The sequence below is a fragment of the Alligator mississippiensis genome, chromosome 2 (assembly GCF_030867095.1).
Source record: "Alligator mississippiensis isolate rAllMis1 chromosome 2, rAllMis1, whole genome shotgun sequence".
Classification (NCBI taxonomy): domain Eukaryota; kingdom Metazoa; phylum Chordata; order Crocodylia; family Alligatoridae; genus Alligator; species Alligator mississippiensis.
In genome coordinates, this window is record NC_081825.1 from 115,045,007 (window position 1) to 115,069,065 (window position 24,059).

The 24,059-nt window shown below is 40.1% G+C and overlaps 1 long non-coding RNA gene across 6 annotated transcripts in view; it reads left to right on the top strand.

Annotated features, from left to right (window-relative positions):
- The first annotated feature begins 7,475 nt into the window (after positions 1–7,475).
- The window catches only part of LOC132248584 (uncharacterized), a 127,750-nt gene continuing 111,166 nt past the window's right edge, over positions 7,476–24,059 (top strand). For 2 of the 6 annotated variants that reach the window (XR_009459833.1, XR_009459835.1), the window contains exons 1-2: positions 7,476–7,593; positions 8,307–8,420. This is a non-coding gene — a long non-coding RNA (uncharacterized LOC132248584). The remainder of the gene's footprint in view (positions 7,594–8,306; positions 8,421–24,059) is intronic. The other 4 variants (XR_009459836.1, XR_009459837.1, XR_009459834.1 and 1 more) reach the window with 4 other exon arrangements.

Consider the following 24,059-nt stretch of genomic DNA (forward strand, 5'->3'; position numbering starts at 1 on the left):
AGTACTTGCTGGATAGGCATCTGGCTGGGGTCACCTGACCCCAGCGTTCTTCCCTGCCTAGGCAGAGGGTCGGACTCGATGATCCGTTGAGGTCCCTTCCGATCCTAGCATCTGTGAATCAATAAACAACTGCACAGTAGCATTTCATGTAAATGCGCCCACTGTTCATTATTTAGCGTATTGCTGTCATACTCCTCTTTACTCATCTCATCTTAACTAGCCTCATATACAAATCTTTCTTCACCATTAACTTGAACTCCTATAACTGAGTTCCTAATTTCTACTATAACTTTTTTAAGAACATGAACAACATTGATCATCTCATTCCAGGAAAGTGTAACTATTAGATAGCATTAGATATTATAATATCATTATGATTTTCTTATTTTTCTGTCCTAATTCTGCATGTTCTAACATTTGATTTGCTTTTTGGACTCTTGCTGCATACCGAGCAGAAGCTTTTACTAAGCTGTCTCATAGTACCTACATCTCAATAGTTACAGTTACTTAAGAAACCTTCAATATACAGAAGTGGTTTAACTTTTTCTTTTCCATATGTTTTACTTTGTATGTTGTACCTCACCTGAAGTTCTGTGAAAAGTATTTATATAACCTAAGTGCTGTGGATAACACAGGTTACTTCCGCATAAGCTTGTAGCTTAGTAATGCCACTTTTCTTGTAGAATACATTTTTCTTTTATTTTGTTGTTGAATGATACCCAGATTTACTTTGATTACTTGAGGCCTTATATGGTGACATGCGGAAGCAATTTAATCAATTGAATCTAAGCAGGTATAGAATCATAGGAAAGTGGGCTAGAAAGGGTCTCAGAAGCTCATCTAGTCCAGCCCCCTGGTCAAGGCAGGATCATCCCTGACTAAGCCATCCCAGCCAAGTGTCCATCCAACCTTCTCTTGAAAATTTCCAGGGATGAAGATTCCATAGCCTCTTTAGATAATTTGCTGATGCTTAACGACCTCATAGATGGATAGAAAGTTCTTCCTGATAGCCATGCAAAATTCTTCAAGTGGCAATTTAAGATAATCATGTCTTGCCCTTTTCTCTGCAGCCACAGATCATAGTGTATTGCCATTCTGTTTATAACAATCGTTCAGGTATTCATAACAATCATGTAGTATTTCAGTACTGAATAGGTACTGAATTTGAAAAATCCCGCACTTTCTTTTCTTCCATCTAAATGATCTCAATTCTTTCAAACTTTTCTTATTAATCATGTTTCCTAGGCCTATAATTGCTTTTGTTGCTTTCCACTGAACTCTTTCTAATTTGTCCACACCTTCCTTGAAGTACAGTGTCCAAAATTGGACAAAAAAGCCATGTCAGCTTTTATCAATGCACTTCCTTTGACTTGCATGTGACTCTTGGTAATACAACCCTGTATACTTTTTCTTCTTTCCGCAACAAGAGCACACTGTTGATTCATATGTAGCTTACAGCCCACTATAATCTTTAGATCCTTTTCTACAGTACTTCAGCCTAGATAGCGGTTTCCCACTCTTTGTATTTCTGCATGCAGTTTTGTCCTGAGTGCAGAACTTTCCTTTTGTCTGTATTCCATTTGGTTAATTTCAAATCATTTTTATAGATTATCTAGGTCATTTGAATCTTACTCCTACCTGCCGAAGCATCTGCAGCTCCACCCTGCTTGGTGTCATCTGCAGATTTGCTAGATTCAATCCTATCCTCAGTTCATTAATGAAGAAATTGAACAGCACTAGACCCAGGCCAGATGCTGGGGACCTCCACTCAGTACCTTCTCCCAATCAGAAATGAGGGCATTGATGAGTACTCCGTGAGCATAGCAATTCAGCCAGTTATGTATGTACCTTATAGTACTTTTCTCTCTAGTGCAGGGGTTGACAGGCTACATACAACCTGTGGCCGTGCCTGGCCCACTGAACCATTTGATCCAACCTATGAACTTATGGCTTTGGCAACAGTTGCTTTCCCCTGGCACCACAGGGAAAAAACTGTGGATCCTTTCCTTGTGGAGAGGACTCAGCAGCAGTTGGGTCCTATGTGCCCACCCACCTGCTTGTGGCCTGAACTGGGTCATTCCAGCCTGCAGCCCAGAAACATTGCTGCCTACTGGTCTGGTGTATTTTCTTACCAATGAGAACGTCACAGGAAATAGTGTCAAAAGCCTAACTAAAATTAAAGGATACCATGTTTACTCATCTCCCTGACCCACAAAGCCCATGCCCTTGTAGAAGAAAATCAGTTTGGTCAAGCATAACTTACTCTTGACAAATTCATGTTGGCTGTTCCTGATCACCTTGCTAGAAGTTAGAATTTTCCACAGAAAATGTCTTTTATTTGTGTTTTAAAACATGGATATCTTTTGCATCTCAAGAAAAGGGCATAAAGCTTACAAAGGAACTGCTGGGGAAGGAAAGCGTACCTCTGTATTAGACTGCTTTTTTTACTTGAGCAAGGTTGTAACGCAAGCAGTGTTATGAAATCAAGTCTGCCTAAATGAGAAACATTTTGTGTTACTTAAGGCCTGTACTGCAATGTAGGTCAGGTGAAGATCTTTGCTCTTAATGTGCTTTTACATAGCTTTCTATTTTTGTCTCATGTTAAATTCAATGGTATGTTTTCATATCACATGATCTATCACAAAAGGCTACAAACCAGCTTGCAAAAGGAAATAAGCAGACCACTAGTACATGCCTCAAATCCAAAAATATATTTTTTCCTGGAAAGGTTGTGCAGCAGCAGAATTGTTCATGTCCGTTTTTCTTAACTCAGTATTGTTAGTCATTTTTATAGAAGAATATTATGTGAGAGATGTAAATGGAGCTATAAACTTTTATTTGGCTCACCAGGTTAGTACAAAAGCTTTAATAATTACTTTTAAGGCTTTTTATTCTAATCTAGCCTTGTTTCATGAATGCTTATTTAACGTTTTCAAATGTTAGCATATCTGCATAACATCTGACTTTAAAAAAACTTAATTCGTACATAGGCAATGAGGTCTGTTCTCAGCAGCTGATTAAAGAGTAGTTGTACTTGCACTTAACTTCAGGAGAACAGATGTGCACCTCAAAGGCACTTTGATGTTAAGTGTAAAAGGTTATCTAGCCAGGGCAAAAAAAAAAAAAAAAAAATTTGCACAGTGAAAAAATATAGATAAAGAATTTAATATTGTGGAAATGGTAATTAAACTTTTTTAGTATGACCTCTGTTGCCCTGATACTTTATGTAAATGTTCATTTTAAAATTCCAAATAAAAGCATCTCAAAAATACCATTATATGATTAATCCTTCTTCCTGAAGTTTTAGATGGCTTGATGATTATGCTTAGAATGGAAAGGTACAGTGAATTGTAGTCTGCATGGATGTTAATTAACCTGTACATTTTTCCTATTATTTTTTTTCCTGTTGCATAACTTGAATGGTTAAGAAGGAGTTTGCACTGAATATGTTAATTAAATTCAAAGGTATTTTTAAACTGCAGTGGATTGAGAAATACTTCATTATTAATATATCACAGTTGTGACGAGTGCTGACTCTTCAGTATCCATGTTGGGGATTTTTAAATCAAGTGACAAGCAAAGGTATTAATGCTGCCTAATAATCCTTAGGGAAGGTTTATAGTTATAATTCAGAATGTGCATATTCATTAATTGTCAGGCTTTAAGGGACTTCAGAAGGTCATCGGGTCCAGCCCCCTGCACCAAGCAGGAAAGATAACTGGGGGTCAGGTGACCCCAGCAAGGTGACTGTCTAGTTTCTTCTTGAAGACTTCTAGGGTAGGTGATTGCAACAACTCTGGAGGGAACTTATTCTGTATGTTAAAGAAACAGTATATTAAAACTTGTGAGACTTTAAAATTTCCACAAAAAAGACAAATAATATAAACAAAACTAAAAACCTGTACTTGAATTTAGTTCTTTTAGCTGGCATTGTTTTTTTAGAAAGTGAAATATACTTTGATCTGTCTGTTTTATAATGGCATGTTGACACACACACTTTTACAGAGATATAAATACATTCTTCACCACCCACTGATTCTGCAAGGTGCTTTGTAAGCGTTTTGTATACTTTTTAGGAAGATTACAGTCATGTATGGCTGAAAGTGAAATACCTACTAAAATAAGAAATAATATCTAAAACATGTCGTGACTAAGAGCCTGGGTAGCACAAACAACTTCCTTCCCACTTCTGATGCTGTACCAGCTAGCTCTAAGTTAGTGATAATCATAGTCATACAGGTGCTTGATTGAAAAGACCTTTTGAGTTGTGCTTAAGGGCTAGGGATAGACAAAAATTTAAAAAGTCTGAGCCTGAATTGATTCAATCTTTGCAGGTTAGTCTAACCTGGCTAGGTTGAATCAGTTTGCAACTGTACAGACATCCCAGACCTGCAGGCATATGCCTACAGTGGCTTAGGCTAGAAGCTGGGGGAGGGGGTGCTGACAGCCCTCCCTTTCATTCCACACTGCTGAGCTGAGGGGAGAGAGTGACCAGGCCCTGGCAGGGTAATCCAATTAGGGAGGGGTGTAAACCCCCACCCTGCCTGTACTGTCCCAGACTTTGGCCTGCTTGCTGCTTAAGGGGTAGGAGTGTTGCCAGACCCTACATCTGTTGATAGTGAGCTTTTCAATCTGTCTCCCTGCTTCTTCAGACTGTCTGCAAACTAGATTATTTTTAACATCTTTCTCTGTCCCTTTTTGAAGACTGACAGATTGCAGCCAGTTTATCAGCCCATCAAGCCTCATTAGTTTCAAGCTTTCTTATCTGCAGGGTTCATTTGCATTTGCAAGCCACTAGCTGTCTGCCTTTATTCCAGTGAAATTGGAGACCCACACAGGCACTTTGGAGCAGTAGTTGGCATTGGGGGGGGGGGGGGGGAAGAGGGGCATGGCCAGATGCCAGATCCCTGTGCTGGGGTCTCTGCTGTGGGAGAGGGGCAGGAGGGAGGATCCCTACTTGAGCAGCCAGCGGGGAGGGGGAGAGGGATGGGGAGAAGGGGGAAACCTGGCAGCTGCTAGAGCCTCAGCCAGCCAGAGCTGTGATAGTGCTCTGGCTAGGAAGGAGAGGGGCGGGCCAATCTGCTTTGCTGCAGCAGACAGCCCTGCCCAGAGACCATGCCAGGATGCTGGGGGACTCTGGTTTAACTTAAACCAGGAAGGGGTCTAGAACAGACATTGCGTAAAGCGGCTTGATCCAAATCGGTTAAGGCTGATACTACATTCAACCAGGTTTATCTCAAATCGGTTTCAGCCATTTTCAAACTGGTTTATGTGCACTGAATGTATATTCTGTTACAAGTTTAAACCAGTTTCTGATCACTTAAACCAGTTTGTGTAATGTCAGTCCCTAGCCTAAAGGTCAGCAAGCTTGGACTTTGGTAAACTACTAAAGGGAACAATTTCTAATAGACGAACTTCTCTTGTAAATGTCCTAGCACAAGAGAGCATGTGTAAGGGCAGCCATACCCCTTTGCAATAGTTTAATGCATTACTGGGCCTACTGAACTTTGATCTGTGATCAGGTCCTAGGAAAACCCAGGCTACCTCCAAAGTAACTTTTTCTGCTGGCCTCATGTAATCTGTCCCAGAGGTTAGTACTGTAACACAGTAAGCTTCCAAGACGCAACAAGCCAACAAACTCTCTTAATGATGGAATGTTTATCGCTTACCAGTTAGGCTGCAAGCTTTCATTTTAGGGGGAGTGATTGAGGAGGCAGCTGCTATTCAATTGCAGGAGCACTTGACACCAGTAGCATATTGTAACAGCTTTGGGATTCCATAGTGAATTGCATAAAAGCTCTCAGCATGATTTTAGGCTATTTTCATGGTAAGCTGTCGTTTGGCTTTTATCCCATTTAGGAACTTCAGTACTTGATAACCTTACATTGGTAACACGTGCTTATTTGAATCCTATATAAATATGGTGAGAGAGCACTGTGGGAGGTAATCTAATCCAAACTCCTGTTCACCGCAAGATCATCCCTGTCTAAGCCATCCCAGACAAGCATTTCTCTCACAGGCACTCAAAAACTTCCAGTGATAGAGATCTTACACCCTCTCGAGGTAAATGTATCCAATGCTCAAACACTCTCATTGTTTAAAGTTCTTTCCAATATCCAATCGAAATTTCCAAAGTGGAAGAATTGCTTATCAAAACCCACATGCAACACTCCTCTTCATATATCTCAGTATACTATTGGATTTTTTTCATCAATAGCACACTGTTGACTTATTCAGCTTGGTCCACAACCACCCCCAGGTCCATTTCTGTAGAACTGCAGCCTAGCCAGATGTTCCCCCATGGTCTTTGTGCACATAATTGTTTCATCCTAAGTACAAGATTTTATATGCGTCCTTGCCAGATTGCAGACCACTTCTCCAGTTTACCAAGGTCATATTGAATTCTAATCATACTCTTCATAGCATCTACTACATCACCAATTTTGGTATCCTCTCTCCACTTCCTCAGTGTACACTCAGTTGCATCCTACAAGTTATGAATAAAGATATTAAAACAGTACCAGATCTAGGACCGACCTCTGAGAACCCATACCTGATTCCCACTCCCAGTTGGACATGAAGCCACGGATGAAAATGCTCCTTTGAGCATGACAGTCCAACCAATTTGGAATAATTTCCTCTAGACACATTTCCTCAGCCCAGCTTCTTATTTAAGACTTGCGACGTGCGTGCGTGTGTGTGTGTGTGTATGTATATGTATATATCATCTGCTCCTACAATTCCTTTCTTCTTGTTTTATGTGTTCAAATTTGAAGAGGAAGCTGTCAGGTTATTTTTCATGCATTCTGTTGTACTCTGCCCTAGCCATTTTGGTAGGGGGAAAGAACTCTGTGAATAGAAATATTTCACAGTGAAGAATAAAGTCCAACAAAGAAAAAACTTTATAATAATTGTCTCTGTCATTGTTGTTCTCCCCCCCCTTCCCCCGAGTTCAGCTCTTAGCTATAAATTAGTAAACAAATTGTTTGGGAAGCATCTGATTGATAAGAGGTGTTGTCCCCGAACAATGGTGAGTTCGTGCCCGGTGCGCTTGTGCCAATAAACACACAGGGTTGAAGGATCCAACTTAATCTTTATTTCTGCGCAGAAAGTGGTGCTTGGCAATCGTTCGCAAAGCAAGCACACACACCTCAGTGGGCGTCTGCCTTATATAGCTACGTAACAGGTTAAACTTGCTGATGTGACGAAATGTATAGCAAGCCCAGCAAGTAACCCCCCTTCCAGCTCCCCCCCAAGTAACCCCCCTTCCAGCTCCGGACTTTGTTGATACAGCTTTCCTTCTAGCGAGGCCAGCAATTAAGCAACTAAGCAACAAGCAATCTCCCCCAGCCTAAACAACCTACTCTATGCCCTTGGTTAGATAAAATACTTTTCAAAACATACAAAGCTGTTCCCGAAGTAGAAAATGCATAGTGAAAGTTCAGGGGTACCCATCAGAGGGAGGAGTTAGTTTGCATGTGATTAGGATGATTAACTATCCTTTGGCCTCTTGAATCCTGGTGGGTGGAGACAGCACAGCCTCCCTCAAACAGTAAGGAACAAGAAGATGCTAGAGCAAACAAATATCGTACTGTAAGTAATTTTTGTAGTTTTGATGGGCAACTGTCAGAATACCTTATTTTTTCTATTTACCACAAGAAAAATGCTGTTTTTTCCACTCTGTTAGTCTGTTTCAAGTATACTTAAAGTATACTGAATACTACAGTTCTCTCCCAGTTAGTAAAACACATCAAAGATGAAACGATGAACTGATAACAGTACTCGTACAGCTTGCTTTCATCAATTACAATTTGTTCTGTTGTTTACGGGTGGTGTTTATGGGATTGAAAAGGATGCTCAGTTTTAGTTATACATAACGCATTTTAAAATATTGCATGATAAACACAATCTTTATTGAGAGTAAGTGCATTTCAGAGTTTCCTCAAAACAGTGTTTTTTTTTTTAACAAAAAGGAAGAGTATTCAATGCATATTCATTTGTATTATTTGTCTATCAGCAGTATGCTTCCTTTGCTGGAAGTAAGTACCTACATAAAAGCTGCAAAGATGAAGCTGAGAGTCTGAATAGTGGTATAGATTAGGACCATTCACAGGAAACAGTTTTATAGACTTCTCTGCATTTTTTTTATTGTCATTCATCCTTTGCATGTTGCATAATCCAAATTTTGCAAACATAGTCTGGTACTGTGTATTGCTTGATAAAATTTGAAATGCCTGTTTTAAAAAATGCATAGTAGTGTAAAGTCTTGTCTTATCTGCAAGTATCTTGTATTGAATCTGTTACAGGAACTCTTGTATCAGGAAAATGCTATTTTTATCTAGAGTTCTGTGTGCGATTCAGTGTGTCACCAACTGAAACTTGTGAACCTGATCATCTTCATTTCACAAAGAAGTCAAACGGTAAACATTATTTAACTTAACACTGACATTTATTAAATAATTTTCCAGCATTTATATTAAATATCCTGATTGACAAATATCATACAACATATGTTTTGAGATATAACAATGAAGTGTGAACAAATTAGATTAAAAATAGTTTTGGAGCCCGTAGGGCTTACAAATAGGATCATATATGATCTTAGTGCAGAATCTCAACACTGGTAGTAAGAAAACAGTCCATATTCCTTTGAATATAAGACACCTTGGAATTTAAAATGCAACTACATTTTTGACTACTTTGAGGGAAAAAATTAAACTTCACATAAACACATTTACAAGGATGGGGTCTGTATGTTTCATATAAGAATGTTTTGCTCTCTTTTTCTCAAATTTAAGATGCAGCTTATTTTGAGAAGGCATGTTCATTTTAAAGACACGTGCATTTTATATTCAAAGGGATATTGGGACCAATGGGTAGCAAATTCCTAAATATAAGGCAAAATATAAATTATTATAATAATTAAATATTTCAATAAATAATGTAGCAGTTAAGATGATTTTTCATAAATTGATTGCAGAAAGGTGATTAGTGCATCCAGGAGGTCTTTAGAGTTGCCTATGTTATGGCTTTCACAAGGCTTGCATTCAGTCTTGGTAGACGTGCCTTTCTTCTGCAATGAAAATATTTATGTAGTTTGTTATTGATAAGTGATATTTCCATCACTAACAAAATTAATCAGCAGTGTATGAACCTGTACAAATTGAGTTTTCTTCTAAAACAAAATCTACAGCATTTCAGGTTTTCCCATTCTGTTAAGATTAAGTATCCATAGGCGTCTTATGGAATACTTTGCTGCAGTAAATTGTACCACAATTTCAATTTTATAATTTTAAGATCTAAGGATATTATAGATTTGGTCAATACTGCAGCTGAAGCACCCACTTCATTTGCTAATCCAGGCCTGAGCAATTGTTTTAAAGTAACACACAACCACTTTTTTTATGTTTTCCACTATGACTTCTGTGTTACCACTTTTTATTTATAGTGGGATTTAGCTCCTTGTAGTGAACCAAGTCTTGCTGCATGCTGCAACTCAGGTATTGAATACTGCAGAGACAGATTCTTAGGGCCCAGTTCTGTAAACCATTGCTTATTGCAGGTAATCTAAATGCAAGCTTTTACAAGATCATGCATATTGAATTTAATCTTGGGTGGTGACTGTGTTAGAAACCTATAATTTGAATCTTAATTTATATTGTGCAGCAAGGAGAAATTACACACACAGCTATTTGCCATAATGTGTTTATTGCAATATACTTTAAAACTAGTTATTTTGCTAGTTGTTACAATGTTGCACATTCTTGAGAGAGCTACTGAGCAGTTCTGAAGAATAAAATGTATTGGATTCAAAGTTTTTTAAAAAATTAATTTAGTTTTCAGTCATGCCACCCTTTACCCACACCATACAATCTGATATGAAACTGCAACCTCCATGTTTTGCTTTGTAAAAGAGCAGATTATCCAGTCTTCGCAAAGCAAGATGTTAGGAGTTTTAAAAAACAAACTCCTGTTGTTTTTAAATATGTTTTTACAAAATGAAACATCTGCATCACAAGCTATATATTTTTGAAAGGAAAAAAAAAGGTTGTTAAAGAGACTTTTCCCTTGAGCTCTCTTTATAGAATAATATTCTTGATAGTCTGTTGACAGAAACTGACAACAGGGGTGCAGCTATTGTGGTTGTGGTATCTGGATAGATTAGATCAGGTTTAGGGTCTGATATGAAAGTTTGAAAAGAGTGAATAATGCTCTTGTTCATCAACATTTTAATATTTCTAGCAGTGATATCAGCAGTCTATGGTTGTTTTTGTTTTTTCCCCTCCTAAATTGAGTAAAAATAAATGCTTACCAGCAGATTATTAAGATTCCTGTCAATTCTGGAAATAGTGTCAGTGAACTCTTCCTTTTGCGTTTCCATGACCATATTAATCCCTGTCCTTAAAGAATGCATTTCTTTCAAGTAACACATCAGGCTGCAGTTCTAAAATAAGAAGGAAAATTATTTTTTTCAATAGAAAGTATATCTTGAGTTATAAAATTACATATTGTTTTAACTTGGTATGACAAATGAGTCTAGGCTTTATAGGGTGCATTATTTATTTGTGCCCTTTAAAGTTGGGCCATAATGTATTAAATATGGACCCGGTGTATTTTTGTGGCTTTAGAAGTTTGTCTACCACTGGTGGATTCCCTGAGCATAGAAGGATCTTTCTAATGACATAGGGCTCTTACAGAAAATTCCGTGCTAAACTTTATTCCCACTTAAGGCATAGGAAATTTTGCCTCCTCCAAAGATTCCATGAAGATTCCTTGCTGCTGGAATGCCCCTCTAGAACCATTAGCCAATTTATATAAATTAGCTTGGTTGATCTACTTCATGTCTGAGATTGACTTGGCCTCTGATTTGGGTTGAGGAGGAGTAGAGGAAACAAGATTGTCATCTTCACACACGGCCCTTGCAAGCTATGCCAGGCACTCCAATACCATAGATTATGATTTACCCCAGTAAATTTACAGTTTCAAATCCAGAATTCTTATACTTTTGATCTTTTGACTAGGTGTGTAAAATTACTCCTTTTTTTAAATCTTTACTCAAGCAAAATGCCCAATAACTTCAGTAGATGTTCTCCCTGAGTAAAGGCTGAGAGAAACCTAACTACAGGGAACTTTTCTCCCTAATTACTGATATGTTCTTTGTAAGTGTCTTGCATCTTCCAGCAGTACCTGGTTGCCTTAAATAGGTGTTGTTACCCCTAATTACAAGTAAGAAAGCTAGCATGCATAAAAGTTAACTGTCTTAAGTCAAAATGCAATTTTGTGCCCTGTACCCTTTATTGTGCTGAAAGAAGCAAACTCAGTGACTGAATGAGGGATCAAGGCCAAGAGTTCTTGTGCCACTGGAGATTTGTAATAAAACAATTTTTTATTAGCCTAACATGTTATAGGATTAAAATGAATAATATAGCTAGAGAGATCAAGCATAGCCTGCTAAGTGTCACTTATGAAAAGAGCAAATGTAGAATTTATGATGGATTTAGCTTGCCACAGGTTATGAGTCTGTAACTACTTACATAGAAGCAGCTGGTGTCGCAATGAGGTAAGACTAGACCATAGCTTATTTCTAGCTTCTGCCTATAATTTAAGAAATGAAACTGACTCTTTCAAAACTCACCTTTCTGTGAAGACTATCCTTCCTGTTTGTATTGCTGATGTAAGAGTTAATATCATATTAATAACTTTAATAAAAAAATACTTTTCTCAGAAGTTAATTAAAATTTACTAAATGAGCAATTAGGACTGTTGCATATCTTGCCTGGTTAAACAGTTGCACAGAGTAAGGTGATAGTATTTATTGTAAGTTAGCATATCCTGCTGTTTGAGAACATAAAGCAAAAAGCACAACTAGAGATTCCTACATTGAAATTGGACTCCAGATATTGTTTAAGGTTATCTTTTTCAAGAAAATCAAATTCTTTAAAGTAACAATCTTGTACTTCAAACGGTCTCTTTAAAACTTAACATAAAGTTTATACTCACTTTTGTGTCCTTTGGTAGGTAAAAATCATCATTGATTGTCTGTGAGAAGTAAAAGAGGAGTTAATTTGTTTCTTTAAAAGGTAAAATAAAAAGTTGCTGTAATTAAAAAAAAGAAAAGAAAAGCTGACTTACAGTGATTGCTTTCAGCTTTAGCACATCATCTATTATTACTTGTAGTAGAGTGCTGTTGGTGTTGTTGAGAGGTGCTCCATTTGCTACAACTGCAAGCATTAGTGATATACAGCAGTAAATCAATACTTGGCACATTCTGGCAGTGTTCTAATATACTGTATGTCAGTAGCTGAGTTGCTATTTATGATGAGCGCTGATAAATTGTCTTTAAGCTACTTAGTGTATTTATACCCTTAATTCTGGAAAAAAGAAAATGATGGGGGCGTCATGTTATAGAATTGTCTTATTACACATTTTTTCATGTGTTTTACCTGAGTGGTGAGAATGTAGGTGAAATCCCATTTGGCGTACCAGAAGCCCACACTCATTTTTGATAGTTCCTCTTCATGCTTTCTGCATGAAGCACTTTTTCCCTCACACTGTCTCTTTTTCTACCCTCCAACCACATATAGTCTATACCAAGTTATAGGCACATGAAATGTTGATCTTAATTTGTATCATTAACTAGTGTGTCTGTATGAAAAAATATTTCTATATTGTGTGTTTATAGAAACAGAATTTAAGCAGCACAGAACAAAGGAAGACAAGTATACAAATGTAAAGAAAGCAGCAATGCATTTTATTTTGTTTTAAGAATTGTTAATTAAACAACCGGAAGAAAGTTGGCTTCCTGTTTTAGGTGGTTTTACCTGTCATCTTTTACAAAGATGCAGCAATGTAGAGATTAATCTTTTACACAATCAACTTGGAAACTCTTATAAAACCAACTCATTCTCCTTCATAGTAAGGATCCTGGTTTTGGGATGGTTAGTTAAAATTTCTATTAGTGCATGATTTAGTGATGCACTTCTCTTCTAACTTTCTTTTTTTCCAGCCTGTAATAAAAAAGCTGTAACTCCTTTTCCTTTTTTTTAATCATTGTTTTCATTTTAATTGTTGGATATTTTCAGTTGTATGTTCCTAATATGCTACTTACTGATTATATTATATCTAACAGAAGTCTGTTTCTTGCTCTATGTGTCATACATATTCTGAAATTGGGAGACTGGAATTACATGGGGGCTTTTTGGTCAAAAAACTAACGTTCATGACCTGGCAGCTGGAATTAATTGTTAAGTTGACAATTTTTCCTAAGGTAGGTAAAACTAGTGTAGTGTGTAGCAGTTTGCCTCATTAGAAACCAGCGTTAAATATAATATGTGCACAGACACACAGATCACACAGTTTACAAACTTGCTTCTGATTAACTTCAGAAGAGCATTCAAAATCTTGGTGAAAGTCTACCAGACGCTTGACATGTTGGGATGCAACCAGTTCAGGGGCTTCCATTCCCTGCATGATTCTGCAAGACAAATTATGTTTGGAAGGCAGAATCTAACTAGATTTCCCAGATATCAACTACTGAGTCTTGAGAGCATAGCACAGGGGTGGGCAAAGTCTGCCCCATGGGCCGGATGCAGTTGGCAGTGGACTCCATTTCCCAGTTGCCCCTGCTTATCGGTGGGGCTGGTCCCAGACAGTTGTGTGTGAAAGTGAAAAACTGGGGTTGCCATGGAGACCAGCCCCATCCATGCTGGCAGGGTGTGTAGCAGAGCAGGGCAGGGCAGGGATTGCTCTGAATCCCCTGGGATCTTGCGGCAGGGGCAGCTTGCTCCGGAGCCAGGGCAGAGCTGCGATCAGCAGCCTGCATGCTCCAGGCAGGGGATTTGCAGCCTACATGCTCTGAGCAGAGAAGCGCAGGCAGTGGATTGTGGCTGTGTCCCAGCTCCTTGCAGTAGTGACAGCCTGGTCTGGAGTAGGGACAGAGCCACAATCCTCTGCTTATGTGCTTCTGCCCAGAGTGTGCAGGCTGCATATTGCAACTCTGCCCTGGCCCCAGACCAAGCTGCCCCATTACAAGATCCCAGTGGCTCAGGAGTAGGCCCCCGCCCTGCTCTGCTACGTGCCTTGCCAGTGTGCTTTAGTAGAAGTGTCCTGCCAGCATTTTGAAGCATGGGATGCTGAATACATGAGACGCTGCGTGCACTTCAATTAAAGCAGCTCCCAAGAGCTGCTCTAATTACAGCACTCCTTTCCACTGCCCCGCCCCCCCCCCCCCCCCCCCCCCCAGGCACGTGTAGACACCAAGTGATGGATGTAGTAATGTAGAAAGGATACAACAGCATAATGGTAAAAAAATACAAGACCTGTAACCACACTACAACATCTCCTATTGCAGTCAACAGTGATGCACCTGTGGCAAATTACAGCTGTGTTTTCTAACCCCTCTTCATCCCAAAGTGTAGGCAAGGCCTAAGTATTCCATTACATGTTATCTTCTCTTGGACACAGTAATGAACCAAAGTTGGTAGGACCACTGGGCTGCTGGAGTTTTCATCTTTCTGAGGAAACATGAAAGGAGGTGGTGACTGTTCTAACTGTTGAACAATATACAGGTACTTTTTGTTAAGAGTGAGGACATTAGAACTGGTATGCTAATCAGCTTCTGAGTTAAGTAATTATGTTGATCTAAATTCCTTTTGTAATTCATAAATTCTTAAATCCTATCACTACATCTTAGGGTGGCTGCATTTGAACAGAAGATGAAAAACTCCTGTGTACATTCTCTTCAAAGGAAGCAGGACCCTAAATTCACAAATTAAAAAAAAATACATTTAGGGTTCTTTTAAAATTACTATTAGATTGTTTGAAGCTTTAGGCTGTGCTCAACTTGTATTTTAAAGCTTTTTTCTCCACAATTATCAAGAAGTAGTTATTTAAAGGAAAAATAAGATTCTCACATGATTTCAGGGGCTGTGCGTGAAGCAAAATACCAATGCTGGCAACATGGTACTAGGCAATGTGCAAACGGAAATCTCTTGAGCTTCGGGAAACAGTTGTAGACCAGCTCTTCTCCCAAGCTTTTAAGAGGTGTTTTGTTAAAGATGATCTAAGTGGGGTAAGAAGTAGTATCCATGGATCTAGTCAGCTAGAAGGGAAGAGGAATATTTGTGTCCTATTAGTAGTTTGCTTTGTTAATAGATCATAATTGTTACTGCTCAGAAAACATAATTCAAATACGTAAAATAGAATTAATAAGCCCAACCAAACCTCCCACTCTAATCTACCCAAGTTCAAAGTCTGGAAAAATTCCTACTGGGATTTAATCCTTGTCAAAGTCTTTATTTTTATCTTGGTTTCTTCTGAAATGAAAGCTTGTTTCTTATTTTTTCCTGTGAAGCTGATGATCTGTGAATTTGGAAATAAGTTTTGGTTTTAATGAGGTGTTAGGGAACTCATCAGTCAAGGTGTATGCTTTCTTTCTCCATCACCAGAACAAAGAATTGTTCAGCTAGAGTCACTGTGACTATCTTGTTTGGAATACTAAATTCATTGTGCAGGAGTTTTTCAGACTCCTACTATAGTAACACATTTTATGAAATTACTGTCAATAAGAACCACAACTGAGTTCATATGCCTGACAGATAATCATCAACCTGTTTTCACAATCTGTTGCTTTAATTCTTGCTAGCCGTAACCTAGGTTTACCCTAAGATGTTGTAGTAAAAAAAGGTTTATATTATTATTTCAGAGCAATAACAATTTTAGCAATATTTCTTTAACAGGTATTTTTAATGGTCACAATCTTGCAACTAGAGACTGGAGTGGGGGGCGAAACCTTTGTAAACAGTGTTCAGTAGGAGTGCGTGTAGGTGCTGGGTCCCCCAGGAAGGTCCTGAAGTGCAGGATTGGGGACAGTGTTTTATCTTATTCCAAATAGACAATATATCAAAACAGAAGGCATTTTTCCCCATTGACTGGCAAGGTTAATACTATAGCCCATGGTACAGGGCATATATGGAAAGTTATTCTGCTGGGAAAAAGAACTGGGAACTTTAACTTCTTTTTCAGTATTAAGGTTATATACACCCTCACATACCTACTGAGACATTCATTTATTTTGATTTATACTGAGCTCTCCAAACACATTTTTAAATTATTTTATGAATAACTCGTGCACACCCTTCTCAGCCAAAAGTCAGTCAGTAATTTGCATCTCCATATTGCAATAGCTTCTTTTAGAGATCAGAAGGATCAAACGTTCATTACTCTAGTGGACAATGTGGTATATGTTTAAAAGTAGAAATGGAATGACACAGGTGATTTTTAGAGGAAGATTTGCCAAGGCTGTTTAATTGGCTTGTTACACAGATTTGTCTTCCTGAAACACCTCCACCTAATAATCACTATTTGATTCTGCAGGAAAAGTGTTAAGTGGGTTTTGCTGACTAATGTTAGGGGAATTTTGCATGTTGCTTTATTTTGCTACTGAACTTTCCCAAACCCAGATTCAATTGGCAAAGTTAGACTTATGCTGGAAGTGGGTTGTCATCTGACCACCTCGCTGGGGTCATCCATACATCTTGCTGGGGTAATTTGACCTCAGCAGTCTTTCCTGCCTTGGGGCAAGGGGGCTGGGTCTGATGATCTTATGAGGTCCCTTCCAGTCCCTAACTTCTATGAATCTTTGACTTCAGAAAAGGCTGTCAGGATTGAAAATAGGGTTTCAGCTCAAAGATTGGAAAACACTGCTTTATGCCAATAGTGCTAGAATTTGGGACAGATGGAGTCTGTGGGTAAAGTAGAAGCAAAGGAATTTTCACACTGGATCTGGTCAGTGGTCCCATCCAGCTGACTTGACTGTTCTGTCTCTGACAATGGCAAATACCAGCTGTTTCAGGTGAAAGTGCCGAAAGCTCCAAATTAGTAATATTTAGAGCAGAGTGGGATTTTTATTATTCTAAGAAATATATTCTTTTGACTAAAAAAAATTACTAAAAACTTTATTTTACTTTTTTTGCTGAAAGCTTAAAACTTGTGATGAAATGGGAAGCTTGGCACAAGAATTAGTTTATTTGAAAAGTGATTTCCCATCATTTGGTTAAGGAAGAATTTTTAAAGCAGTTCTGGGGAAAAGCTGCTTCATAACCCCCAGTGAAAGCTAGCTGAAGCATGAGGCTTAATCAGGACTCTTGGAAGGATAATATTAAATGTTCTAACTCTAGAAGTTTTTGTTTTAATGTATTCTGTTGTTTTGTTGTGGACATATCAGTAAGAATGACCAAAACCAATCTGTGTACACATTTGACTGGCATATCCAGTCGTCTTCCTCTTTCAAGAAGAGCTCAATGTTTGGTCTAACTTTAGTGGGCTTTCCTTTTTGCAGGTGCAACACTTGTAAGGGCAGTGTCATACCTATTGATAGTAAAGTATCAGATGATAATCTCTTGCAAGGTCAAGAATCAGCTTAAAAGGACTCATCTGGAATACGTGTTAGCTATCACCTTGTCCATGCAATCTGACACTAAGATAATTACCGTATGCATTGTTTATAACAGTGCTCTTGACACTTCACTGTTTCTGAAGGTGCCTGAGCCCACTGAAATTCAGTGTGTTCTGATACTTGCCATATTTTGTGAACCTGAGTATTAGCAAGTGTAAATATCCACAAATAGCACAAACGTATCCTTCGACTTCCAGTATGCTTTGAAAATAACCCCTATACCTTAGTTTATATATCTTTGGTGGTTCTTACTATGGCTAATCTTAAAGTACTAAGCAAATGCCCATCAAGAATGACCGGGGGGGGGGATGGGATGGAGTGTTGCCACCTAACACCCCATGCTGCCATGGTTCTGCCTCTTGTAGGGACCGGGGGGGGGAGCTCAGCTCAGCTCCTCCACCCTCTGTCTGGTCTTTGGCAGGGCTTTGGAATCAGGGCAGCGCTCCCCCACGCTTGGAGCACTCTGGCTGTTTCTGTCAGCCAATCAGAGTGAATAAAGCGTTACGGACAGACAGGCTTAGGCATTTATAATGTTAGAGTGTCAGGTGGATTCTTCCTCATATTCAAAGGCTTTTTACTTTGTGGTCACTTTCAATCCAAACAAATGTCTCAAGTGGCCTAGAAGTGCCACTTGTAGGACAGTAGGAAAGGATTGCCTGTCCCAGAGAAGCTACTAGGACTTCTGGGCCAGGATCAGAAATCACCCTATCAACCTAGTTGGGTTGTCAGAAGCCCTGGGGTATTTATTCCCAGAGTGCTTTTTGTAGCGCTTTGCTACAGCATTGTTAAAATGTTGAAAGAAGTTTTGATTACAAGAATGGCTTATCTCATTATCTTAATGGGGAATGAAATTTTATTTAGCTGGAATAAAGAAGGGTTAATTAAATTTATGATTCCATTGTTAACGAGTGTTTTCTATTAAGAGCTAAGGTGATAACATGACCTGCAAGCAGAGGCCAAAGTATGCATAATTGGTCCATTTGGTCCTCTTGGAGGATGTCCTTGAATTCATCAGTTGAGCCTTTAAGAAGTTAACTTTTATCTATATTTAAAATATATTGATGTATGAAACACTACAGAATTTCCCTGCAACTAGATAGGATATGTTGGATAGCACCAAGTGGTAGTTCTTGGTGAATGCAGGTTTCTTAAGTGTGGACCGAATGCAGCCTGAAGTGTTGTGATAACATAGTGAGGAGAAGTAGAGGAAAGGAAAGTTTTATTTTCTGAGTGTAAAGTTCTCTGGTATTCCAAGTTACAGGACTATTAACAGTCATAGTAGATGTAAGTGACTGAGAGGGAGGATTATACTGGTGGGGGCATCCAGGTGTAGTGTGAGTAGCATGAGGTGAGTGAAGATGGGGGAAGATTGGCATAAAGTGTTGTAGCTAATATAAAGATATGGTTTGATTTCTCTTTTTTTTTGTGTGCAAAATTTCCAAGTGCACTTGAGCTATGGTGCTTTTTTTTAACTACCTTCTTCTGAGTGGACTTCACTGTGTGTTTGTAGATGATGCTGTCTTTTGATATTGCTCATTATCTTAGACCCAAAAGGATTTCCCAAAAGCTGTCCCCACATGTTGGCAATATTGTGTTAATCTTTTTTGGCTTTATTTCACACTTTTTGACAGAGAGGAAAATATGTAAAAAGTCTGATAGCTGTGGTGAAATTTGTGGTACAGTTCTATGAGTTTGACCCACGGAATTTTTGTCAGGAATGGAAATCAAGATGTTATCCTTATGACTTTTAGGAGGACATATACCATAGACTCTCTTGGACTGTGTGACTTAATGCCTTTTTTTCACTGCTTAAGGCAGAGTAAAAAAGATCCAGTCTGTGACATCACTGGGTAAACACCAATGTAGTATGTGGCAGGAAAGATGACATAGGAAGGAACTACAGAGTGAAAGTGTCACGAACCATGACAGAGGTCTGTGTGAAGCAGAGAGAAAATTTCAGAGAATGTTTTCTAATGATTATACTTGCTTATCACTGTACTATACTGAACCTGTAAGGTGATAATAGTGTGTCAGTAATACTGCACTTTAAAGGCAGACAATGACTCTTCTGTAGATGTCAAACCTGGTAAGTCCAAATAAGTGTTCTAACATATGGTTAAAACATAGGTGTGTTTTATTAGGGCTAGCAAGAATGGAGAGCTACACACAGTGGCTTACACAGCAAACCTTAAATTTAAACAGCACTAATCCTGGTTTTTACCTGCCACCTCACAAGGGGCAGGGCAAGCTCTAGGGCTCTTCAACGCTAGTGTGTGGGGAGCCCCTTGCAGTCTAGGCTTCTTTTAATAGCAAATAAGATCCTATAGGTTTTTGTCTAGGATCAGTCACTGGTATAAATCACTGGAGCTCTCCTATCACTGAACAAGGTAACCCTTCGAATCTCTTTCACCTTACAATCGTATATGCTGGCTCCCTGCCCATTGCTGCTGCTGTTTCTCAAGTCCCACATCTGGTTGCTCTTGTTTCTTGAGTCTTGCATCTAGCTACAGTGTCCAACGTGCTCCGCGCGTGGTTCCCTGACTTCTGCTACATGCTGTATATTCTCCTCATTCCCCTCTTTATCCAGCTTCCTTGCCTCTTTGCCTCGCCATACCGCTGCTGCTTCCCTAAATGCTAGCTTATCTTCTCGATCATGGTTTTTTCCATAGATTTTCTGATCCCTTTCCCTTTTTGTCCAGGGCAAAGGTATATGCTCTTGTCTACCCTGGATGTGGATCAGTTTGGAGGGTGTTGATGGGGAAGGTAGTTTCCTTTTTAGCATATTCATCATACTTGACTCAGAGTTACAGATGACTTTCCATTGGATCTGATCACTTCCCTTTTGCTTTCTCATTTCAAGTGCATTGAAAATGCTTCCATGACAAACTCTCACTTGTATGAATAGGAGGTAAATTTTAAGTTTTACTGCTCAGTTATGAAATGCTTATATTGTACATGTGATGAGACACCCCTTAAAAAGCCAGGCTCCGTAAAATGTGTCAGAGCCTTGTCACAAAAGCAGTTCAGTGAAAGAGAGAAGACTCTATGTACCTTTTCCAGCTAGAACTGCACATGTACATACCAATAAGTACAATAATGTGCTTGGTCTATTTAATGGGATGAGATGCTAGCTGTTCAATAAATCAGAAAGAAAGGTTTCTAAAGCCCTAGCACACAGGCAGGTAGTATCTGATAGCTGAGACCTGCATACACAATTACTTTTTCTGAATGTAATTAATATGAGCTCTGTACCTCGATCGTAAAAAAACAAGGGCAGCGTAAGTTTCTAGGATTTATGCTACAGACAAGGTGGGTGCAACCCAGACAAGGGAAACTTAGCCCAACAAAATGCTAATGCTCTCTCTGAGACATTGCAATTTAGCAAAACAGCAGTAGGTTTCCTTTTCCTTAGTTAGGTCACAGGTAGGTGTCATTTGAGGGAGGCTGGGGGAATGGAAATGAAAGAGAAAAAAGATGTTCTTTTTGTGGCAGTTCTGTCTCTTACTATCTTTAAAAGAGAGCTCCTTCTACTATGAGAGCACTGGCTGAATTAGAACGTTTTGGGATTTTAAGACAACGTTTTCTTGACTCTCTTTAGTGTAATACCGCAATCCTGTCACCTCTCGTGCCCATGCCTATATTTCAAAGAATTTAAAATCACACACTTCCTTCCATGCTTAGCATACCCTATTTGTGGGGGGTTGCAAGAATGGCATGGCACTGGCTACACGAGTTCTTTGCCAACTGGAAATTCTGACTGGGTGGGGGAATTCAGAGCTGCTCATTTAGGACAACTTTAATGCTTGTGTCATTTCTTGCGTGGTGTAAAGAATACCTAACATAGACAAACCGTCACCCAGTATGTGTCGATGTAACAGAGTGCTTTTGTCATTTTAATAAAATATAAATCTCATTTATCTCACCCTTGCAATTTATGTCTGCTTTTTACTAAGGTCATGTACGAATGTTCAGTTTCTACTGGGAGAATCATTGTTCCCCTGACAGAAACTGCAAGTGTGCAGATATTCATACTTTTTCTCCCAGAGCAAAAATGGCTACTCTAGGACAGAAATAATCCAGGAAGAACTAAGGTTAAATTGCTCCTGGGAAAGTTTCTCCTGAGAGACTGAATATCTGCACACTTTCCCTGGGCTTAACTTCTCCTTGGGACCAGGCAGAATGGAAGTGGGGGAAAGGCTCCTGTGCCTTCCTAAGACCAGGGTCTCACCAGTCTAGAGAAAATGCAAGAGGGCAGCTGCTTCCCCACCTCCTGTAGACAAGAGAGATGTGGAGGAGAAGCCCTAGCAGCTCCCTATCTGCTTCCACACTGGAGTTCCTAATGTGAAAAGCAGGTAGGGACTTTGCCACAGTACTGCCTCTACTTGGCTCCTAGGCAGCAGGAGCTGGGTACAGGGAGAGTTGCCCCCTGCTTGCTTCCTCTCCCATTCAGCTGAGCAGCGAGGACAGCAAGCTGAACTTGCAAGTCCAGACCTTGGCCTCATCAGCTTCCTCTTGTATCTCACTGCTGCTCAGCTGAGCAGTAAGGGCAGTAATTTAAAAGCCAAAGGGATCAGGACCTGGGTCCTAGCCTGCTGGCTTCCTCTTCCTGCCCAGCTGACCTGGAGCTGAGTGGGGTATGGTGCACTGCTGTGCTGCAGCAGCAAGGCTTGCGTGCTTTGCTGCTGCAGCAAAGTGCCCCTCCTTGCCCTACACTGGTCTGGGGCAGCCCCCTCCCCTCCTCTCCTGCACTCTTCCAAGTCAGCCCAGAGTAGTGCAAGAAGTGGGGCTATTCTCCTACAAGGAAGAACCAGGAAGGGTTCCCAGAAGGGAGAACACTCCCCTCCTGTCAGTTAGGTGGCATTCTCCCAGCGTGGGAACCTTTTGAGCAGCTGCCCGCTACCCTTTGACAGCTTGCCACCTTGGGTAGGCAAGAAGACAGGCTGTAAATTATTGGGCTCCCTTTGAGGTAGAGGTAGCCCAGGGAGCAGCCCTCTGGTTTCCCCTGGCTGGAGAGCTTGTGAATGCCTTCAACCATGGGACTGGAGGAACATCTGTACATTCCAGCTCCTGGGCTAGTTTTATACCAAAGGAAATTGCTTTCACTAGAAATGAACATCTGTATACAGCCAAAGAGTGAAGTTTGCATATGTCAGTGATGAAGTTTTGTTGTGGCTGTTTCTGTTGTTTTGAAAATTATAGTGCAGCTATTGCTAAAAGGAAGTAAAACTAGGTTGTAGCTAAACCATTCTTTTGCTCTAAGCCATATTTTAACACCAGAATTCAGTAAAATGAAAGTTAAATATCCTTCTTTATGCTAGGTCAAAAGGCCAGCCTCATAGGCTTAACAAATACAGGATGTTAACAAACCACAAGACTAGTATACTACCTCACCTCTACTAACCCTTGTTATGCTGTTCATATCAAAAAGGTGACCTAGATTAACCTGTAGATACAAATGGAAGTCAGCAGCAGGTAAAACTGGAAATTAACTGGAAATAATGGGAACTCAACATTCCATGAAAATACCTTTTATTTCACAGAGACATCCTAATTACCTGATCTTTTTTCAAGTTTTCCTCATTTCTCAGTAGGTAATACAGTTAATACAATGGATCCTTTCCTCATTACTTAATAGCTGATTTTATCCTGGTGCAGCCTGTGGTTCTGCAGAAGCCTGCAAATGTCTCCTTGTCTCTTTCTTGGCTGATCTTTGATTCACCTCTTACTTTTTTGCTTCAGGCTTCTATCTTCTGATACCTTCCTGCAGGTCACATCTGATTGCAGGGAGAGGTCCCTTGAGACTTGTTGAGGAGGGCTTTAAACTAGGCATGCCTGGGGGAGAGAGGGTAGATTCCAGAGCTGTACACTAATTCTCTGGCCAAGATGACCCAAGGGAGGACTTTCAAGTGGGCATCCAGATGAGTACCTATGCCCTGAGGCACTTGGAAGTAGGACACAAAATCTGAGGCGACTCGGGGTGAACTCAGGTGTCTTTATGGGAACGCCGGAAGCATGGGCAACAAACAGAATTCCACTCCTGGCAGACAAGGAATTTGACCTCATTGGGCTGACGGAGACCTGGTGGGACGATGCATATGACTGGGCAGTGGACATTGAGGGCTATAGGCTCTATAGGAAGAATCGCGTTGGAAAGAAGGGAGGAAGTGTGGCCCTCTGTGAGCAAGCGGTGCCCTTCCCTGCAGGTCTCTTCTGATTGCAGGGAGAGGTCCTGTGAGACCCTCTGGGTCAAGATACAAGGGGGCTCAGGAGAGGAGGACCCAGAGGTGACCTGAACAGGGTGAGGAGCCTGGGGCAAATCAGCCCATGTGAGGCCCCGCCTCTACTCCAATCCCACAGGCCCTGGACCTGAAGAAGCTGCTGCGATGGTGTCAGCAGCAGGGCACGGAGGTAGCAAGTGGCTGGATGTGGAGCTGCCTCTCCACCCACCTCTGTGCCGCCACTGCTCTGCCCGGCTCTGCGGCCCCCCCAAAGCACGGGGCCCAGGGCAGTCACCTTGATTCACCAAGCTACATGGTAGGCCCCAGAGAGTTCTCATAACTGGATCTATGTCATCTTAGCATGAAATGGCCAATGGTGTCCCTCA